Consider the following 7966-nt stretch of genomic DNA (forward strand, 5'->3'; position numbering starts at 1 on the left):
CCAGAGTTTACTTGTTCCTTCCTCCAGCTTTCCTTCAATTTCCATTGATTGCCCAACCCAATCCCCCTCCCCTACATTCCCCTCGCATTCTAGGACCATTGACCCCAATCATATCACTGCACCACTATCACCACCATCCACAGCCCAAACACCCCCTTCCACCTTATCATAGGTTTTGCCCATATTGAGAATCCAGCCACCACATTCTACTCCCTTTCTGTCTCCTAATAACCTATCTTGAAGATACTAGCTCTGTGAGTCTGCTCAATTTACTTAAGTCATATCTGTAATATCATGTAATATTTGTCCTTCAATGTCTGCCTTACTTCACTCAATGTAAGGTCTTCAAGATTCATCCACGTTTTCCCATGTTATTATCACATTTCTTCTTACAGCTGTGTAATATTCCATTGTATTTATATACTACAATTTGCTTTTCCATTCACCTGTTGATGGACTCTTGGGTTGCTTCAAACTTTTGGGAATAGTGAATTCAAAATGCCACTATGAACATTGGTGTGCATATATCTGTTTATGCCCCCGTTCTCAATTTTTCGGGGTATATACCCAGCAATGCGATTGCTGGATCATATGGAAGTTTTACAGTTAGTTTCCTGAGGAACTGTCATACTCTCCTCCACAATGGCTGCATCATTCTACATTCCCACCAGCAGTGTATGAGGATTCCCTTTCCTCCACATCCTCTCCAACACTTGTAGTTCTGTTTTTTTTTTTTAATGGCCACCAGTATAATTGGTGTAAGATGATATCTTCTAGTTTCGATTTTCATTTCCCTAATAGCTAGAGATGTTGAGCATTTTCATGTGTTTTTTAGCCATTTGTATTTCTTCTTTGGAGAAGTGTCTGTGTGAATCTCTTGCCCATTTCTAAATGGGTTGTCTTTTCATTTTTGAGATGTAGATTTCTTTATACATTCTGGATATTAGACTCATCAGATAAATGGTTCTCAAATATTTTCTTCCATTGAATAGGCTGCTTTTTCATTTTCTTGTCAAACTCCTTTGAAGTGCAACAATTTTAAATTTTGAGCAGGTCCCATTTATCTACTTTTCCTTTCATTGCTTGCACTTTGGGCATAAAGTTTATGAAACCATTTCCTACTACAAGATCTCACAGATGCTTCCCTACATTAGATTCTAGGAGCTTTATGGTCTTGGCTCTTGTATTTAGGTCTCTGATCCATCTTGAGTTAATTTTTGTATAGGGTATGAGATGGCGATACTCTCATTCTTTTGAATATGGTTATCTAGTTCTCCAAGTACCATTTGTTGAAGAGGCAATTATGTCCCACTTCAGTGGACTTGGCAGCCTTGTTGAATATCTGTTGACTGTATATGTAAGGCTCTATATCAGAACTCTCAATTCGGTTCCATTGGTCAGTATGTGTATCCTTGTGCCAATACCATGTAATTTGATCACTGTAGCTTTGCGGTATGCTTTAAAGTCAGGTAGCATAATTCGCCCAATTTCATTTTTCTTTTTCAATATGTTTTTGGCTATTTGGGGCCCCTTAACTTCCAAATAAATTTGAGATTGGCTTTCTCCAACTCGGATTGCATTAAATCTGTAAACCAACTTGGGTAGGCCAGACATCTCAATCATGTTTAATCTTCCAATCCAAACATGGAACATTCTTTCATTTATTTAAGTCTTCTTTGATTTCCTTTAACAAAGTTGTGAAGTTTTCTGTGTCCTTTCCATATTTAGTTAAATTTGTTCATAGGTATCTGATACTTTTAGTTGCTATTGAGAATGAAATTCTTTTCTTGATTTCCTCTTCGATTGCTCATTAGTAGTGTACAGAAATGCTACTGAATTTTGTGCTTTGATATTATATCCTGCCACTTTACTGAGTTTATCAGCTCTAGAAACTTTGTTGTAGAATTGTCAGGATTTTCTACATATAGGATCATGTCATCTGCAAATAATGAAAGTTTTACTTCTTCCATTCCAATTTGGAAGCTTTTTGCTTTCTTTGCTTGCCTAAGTATTCAAGCAAGTACTTCTAATACAATGTTAAAAAAGAATTATGAGAGTGGACATCCTTCTCTTACTTCAGATCCTTTAGCATTTCACCACTGAATATGATGTTAGCGGTGGGTTTTTTATATATACCCTTTATAATATTCAGGATGTTTCCTTCTATTTTTACTTTTGAAGTGTTTTGATCAAGAAAGGATGCTGTGTTTTGTCAAATGCTCTTTCTGCATTAATAGAGATGATCCTGTGATTTCTTTTTTCAGTCTGTTAATGTACATTGATTTTATTGTTGTTGTTGAACCATCCTAGCATACCAGGGATGAAACCCACTTGATCATTGTGCATAGTTCATTTGGTGTCTTGTTGAATACAATTAACAAGCATTTTGTTGAGGATTTTAGCATTTAAGTTCATTAGAGAGATTGATCTGTAGTTTCTTGTGGCATCTTTATGTGACTTTGGAATTAGGGTGATGTTGGCATCATAGAGTGAGTTAGGTAATGTTCCCTCCACCTCTATTTTTTGGAAGAGTTTAAGCAGGATCGGTGTTAGTTCTTTCCAGAATGTTTGGTAGAATTCTCCTGTGATGCAATCTGGTCCTGGGCTTTTCTTCGTTGGGAGATTTTTGATGACTAATTCAACTTAATTATTTGTGATTGGTCTGTTGAATTCTTCTATTTCTTCTTTCTCGATGTGTGTTGCTTGTATGTTTCTAGGAATTTGTCCTTTTCATCTAAGTTATCCATCTTGTTGGCATACCATTTTTCAAAGTATCCTCTTATGATATTCTTTATTTCTGTGGGTTCAGTGGTGATATTCCCTTCCTTATTTCTTATGTATTTACATCTTCTTTCTTCTTTGTTAGTATAGCTAAGGGTTTGTTGATATTATTAATCTTTTCAAAGAACCAGCTTTTGGTTTTGTTACATTTTCTAGTGTTTTTAAAATTCTCAGTTTCATTTAGTTCTGCTTTAATCTTTGTTCTTTCCTTCTTTCTACTTGCTTTGGGATTAGTCTGTTGTTCTTTTTCTAGTTCCTCTAGGTGTGAAGCTAGGTTTTTTATTTTAGCTCTTCTTCTTTAAGCATTTAAGGCTATAAATTTCACTCTCAGCACTGCTTTTGCTGCATCTCATAGGTTTTGATATATTGTGTTCTCATTTTCATTCATTTCAAGGTAGTTATTGATTTCTTTGGCATTTTCCTCCTTGACTCTACTGGTTGTCTAAGATTGTGTTAACTTCCATATCTTTGTGCCTATTCTGATTCTCTGCTCCTTATTAATTTCCATCTTCATTTTGTTGTGGTCAGAGAAATTATTTTGTAATTTCAATCTTTCTAAATTCACTGAGATTTGTTCTGTGGCCTAGCATGTGGTCTATCCTGGGGAATGATCCATGTGCACTTGGGAAGGATTTATATCCTGCTGTATTTGGGTGTAATGTTCTGTATATATCTATTAGGTTCTAGATCTTCTAATGTATTATTCTAGGCCTCTGTTTCTTTATTAAATTTCTGTCAAGATGTTCTAATGGTGATATTGGTATATTAAAGTCCCCCCATTATGCTTTTAGAGCCATCTATTTTCCTCTTAGTTTTTCCAATGTTTGCCCCATGTAAATTGGGAGACCCTGGTTTGGTGCATAAATGTTTATGATTGTTCTTTCTTCCTGATAGATTACTCCTTTTGTTAATATACAGTGTCATTCTTTGCGTCTTACAATAGTGTTGCATTTAAAATCTATTTTGTCTGATATTAGTATAGCTACTCCCACCTTTTATGGTTACTGTTTGCCTGTAAAATAATTTTCTTACCTTTCATCTGTAACCTCCTTGCTTCCCTGGGTCTAAGGTGAGTTTCTTATAGTCAGCATGCAGATGGGTCATATTTCTTTATCTGTCCTGCCAATCCATGTCTTTTGGATGTTATTTCTGTAAAGGCAGTACACAATTTAGCTATTTTTTCTTTAGGCTTATATATATTGTAGTTAGGTTTTATTTCTCTTTTTAGTTATTTTTACTAGTAATTTTTTTTCTACACTCTCTTCCAACCCTCTTTCTCCTGATTTTTCCTTTCAACCTGCAGAATTCCCTTAGTGTTTCTTGTTGGCTAACTCTCTTAATTTTTGTTTTTCTATGAATATTTTAAACTCTCTCTCATTTTAAAATGCCAGCTTTGCTGGATACAGAATTTTGGCTGGCAGGTTTTTTTCCTTTAGCATCTTAGCTATGCCATACTACTGCCTTCTTACCTCCATGGTCTCAGATGAGAAATCAGTGCTTAATCATATCAAGCTTCCCTTTTATGTGATGGTTTTCTTTTCTCTTGCTCCTTTCAATATTCCTTCTTTGTCTTGGTCATTTGACAATTTGATAAGTATATGTCTCAGGTTAGGCCTTTTAGAATAAGTGTGCTGCATTTCTTGGACATGTACATCCATGTCCCTCAAGAGTTCAGAAATTTGCAGCCATTATTTCCTCCAGCACTCCTGCCCCCTTTTCCTTTTCTTCTTCCTCTAGGATGCCTATAATATCTATATTTGTGTGTTTCATGTTGTCATTCCAGTCCCTGATTCCTTGCTGAATTTTTTTTCTTTTTATTTATCTGTTCTACTATCTGTGTGATTTCAGATGTACTAATTCTTCCCTCTGCATGTTCAAATATGCTATTATGTGCTTACAATGTATTTTTTTGTACAGTCTCTAGTTTATTATGAAAGGATTCTTCTAGTATGTACAAAGGAAGCAAAAATATCAGTTTCTCACCCCTACTCCCACTGTAGCCATAGCAGTGCTCCTCAGTGATACCTGGAAGAACTCTCTTTCCCTGACACAAATGACTATTTGCAAGACTGCTGAGGTGAGAATATACATTACATTTATATATTCTGAGGCAGCGTGATAAAGCTATTTCAACACCTGGCTATTCATTTAGAGTCATACAACCAAATACCTTCTCCCATGGTCAATCATTCTCCCCTTTACCAATGAGGATATTAAGACCGCAAATCAAGACATTCTGGCCAGGATCCAGGCCAGTGGTTCCTCCACTACACTAGTACATATCTGAATTATTGGAGTGGCTTTAAATACTATTCTTGTAAGGCCTGCCCCAAGTCAGAAGGTCTGGGGATGTGTATCTTTAAAGGGCTCCCAGGTGAACCTGCTGTGTGGCCTAGACAACAGAGGAAGTACAGAGCTCAGATAGCACTGAAAAGTAAGAGATTAAATCTTTACTTTTCGTCCCTTTTAAAATAGTTGTTTAAAACCAGATATATACAAAAAACATACTATTCACTTTTTAAAATAACCATATGGTGTTATACTTTCTAGGGCCTAATTTCACTTTAAAACTTCATGCTGGAGGCAAACTAAAGATATCACTTTTTTTTTTCCTTTAGGCAATAAAATCCCACACTGGGGTTCATGAATGAAATAAGTAAATATCAGAAAAATAACTCACCATGATCCCCCTTTGCCATGAAACAGGTAGCTCTGGTCTGCCAGATAGTGATAAAGTGAGAGAAGAGATGGTAACAAATCAATGGACCAAAATTGTATGGGAGGATGTCAGGCTGGACTATCGCCCCCTGCCCCCCACCAGCCCCCAGAGGAAGACTGGCCTGTCTGAGTCTACTTACACCTAGACCAGCACAGACTGCACTAACATATGTTACAATTGAAAGCATCACTTCACATCCATCATCGAAGGTCAAAATCAGTCGGAGGGCAGAGGGTAAAAGTTGTTTTTCCTTTAAAAAAAAAAGTGGTAGAGTACACACAACTTGTCCTTCACCAAGGATAAGCTGAAAAATTGGTTTGGGTGTCACTGAGAATGGCATAAGAGCTGTTCCTCTGGGTTGCTAGAAATTATTCTCCTTAAAATAACAATGCATTTAGAGCTTAATAAAATTAAGTCACAGGTCTACTTTTTCTTGACAGCTCAGCCAACTCTTGATGTGTTATACAGAAACCTCATCTCTTTTCAGTTCTGCCTGCTTCAGTGCTTCCTGGAAGATCTCTCTTGCTTGTGCGTATCTTTCTCTGTGCATCAAAATTGCAGCTAGATTGCTGAGCATCATGTGTAGTTTGGGGTGTTTAATCTGTTGTGCCAGATCCAATGCCCTTTGCACATAAATGTGGAACTCATCTAAGTGGCCCTCAGCATCCAGAGTTGTGGCCAGGTCACTCATCAACATGATGGTCTGTGGGTGTCTTTCTCCTTGTATTTCTTCAGAAATTTGTAAAGCTTTTTCATACATCTTTCGGGCCTGTGATGGCTGCTTGGAGAATAGAAGGTAGCTAGCATAGGTGTCTAAGCACTTGCCAAGGAGGAGGTGGGTATTAGCTTTTCTTTTCCCCTGACATAATGTCTTCTGCTAATTCCTTTTCTCTTTAGATTTTTTCCTCTAGAGTTGAAATGCAGAATTCATAGCCAGCAAGAGCAAATTCCTGTCTATACTGAGCAGCATAGATATGGGCCAGCTTTAGGGAGATTTCAATGATCGCATTGTACTCTTGCTTCATGCGCCCTCTGAGCTGGTAACTTGTTGTTGCTTTAAAAAGTTTTCCCGCATTTTCAAGCTGACCCTGCATAAATGCTAAACTGGCCATCAAATCTTAAGTGTAGGCCGCCTTGTTATTGCTCTGATAGGCAAGGCGAAGAGCGTCAAGCAAGATCCGCTCAGCTTCCACAGGCTCATCTTCCAGGATTCTCAGCAGGGATCGCTTCAGCAAGTGGATGAGCTCGCAACTGTTTCGCCTGCATCCTGGGTGGCGGCCCTGCCTGCTCCCTGCTGCTGCTCCTTCCTTTCCTCCTCTGCCGCAGCGGTCCTCGAGAACCAGGAGAGAGCTGCCAGCAACGGCAGCAGGCCCAGGTCGTGGGGCGCAACTCAGGACACCAGTGTCTCCACCGCAAGCCACGGGCCTCCTTGGGGCACCGGGGCTGCCCAGCAGCCCGCAGGAGGCAGGACCCAGGCTCCCGCCCAGCAGCAGGTGCATGCTCCCGCAGACCAGCTTACAGTGTATTTTTAATTTATTGCATAGTGCCATTCATCATCATATCTGTTATATTTTTATATATGTTTATGATTTCTTTTTTTAATAACACATTTTTTACTAAAGTTAATAGATCACAAAGAATGTTACATTAAAAAAAAATAAGAGGTTCCCATATAACCAACCTCCCACCCCCCCATCATTTTTGTAAATTGTATTTTTTGAAGATACATACATCACAAAAAAGGTTACATTATAAAAAATATAAGAGGTTCCCGTACACCCCCCATCCCACCACCCCACTCCTCCCACACCAACAACCTTCCCTACCATTGTGGCACATTTATCGCACTCTGCCAACACATTTTGGAGCACTGCTGTACCACGTGGATAATAGTTTACCCTGTAGTTCACATTTTCCCCCAGTCCATTCAGTGGGTTATGGCAGGATATATAATGTCCTGCATCTGTCCCTGCAATATCATTCAGGACAGTTCCAAGTCCCAAAAATGCTCCCATATCACATCTCTTCTTCCCTCTCCCTGCCTTCAGCAACTCCTGTGGCCACTTTCTTCCTATCAATGATACAATTTCTTCTATTAGTAGTCACAAAAGTTTTATAGTAGAATATCAGTAAGTCCACTCTAATCCATATTTTATTCCTCCATTCAATGGGCCCTGGGATGATGTCCTCTTCACCTCTATATCAAGAGGGGGCTTAGATTCCACATTGCTATGAATACAATTCTCCTGCTTGCAGTTGTAGGCTCTCTCGGTTCCCTGGTGTGGTAATTGACCATCTTCACCTCCCTGTTAGCTGACCTGTGTAAGTCCAACAAAACAGAGGGTAGGAATTGCAACTCTGCTGAGGCTCAGGGCCCAGCTGGCACACGGACAGTCCAGAGATTCAAGTCTCCTGAGTATACACCAACCCTAGCACCAACCACAGGTTCAGAGTTTACAATCTCTT

General features: G+C 38.8%; 1 pseudogene; it reads right to left on the minus strand.

Annotated features, from left to right (window-relative positions):
* Positions 1-2115: 2115 nt before the first annotated feature.
* Positions 2116-7187, minus strand: LOC101442555 (tetratricopeptide repeat protein 19, mitochondrial pseudogene; annotated as a pseudogene).
* Between the last annotated feature and the right edge of the window lie 779 nt (positions 7188-7966).

The sequence above is a fragment of the Dasypus novemcinctus genome, chromosome 8 (genome assembly GCF_030445035.2).
Source record: "Dasypus novemcinctus isolate mDasNov1 chromosome 8, mDasNov1.1.hap2, whole genome shotgun sequence".
Taxonomy (NCBI): domain Eukaryota; kingdom Metazoa; phylum Chordata; class Mammalia; order Cingulata; family Dasypodidae; genus Dasypus; species Dasypus novemcinctus.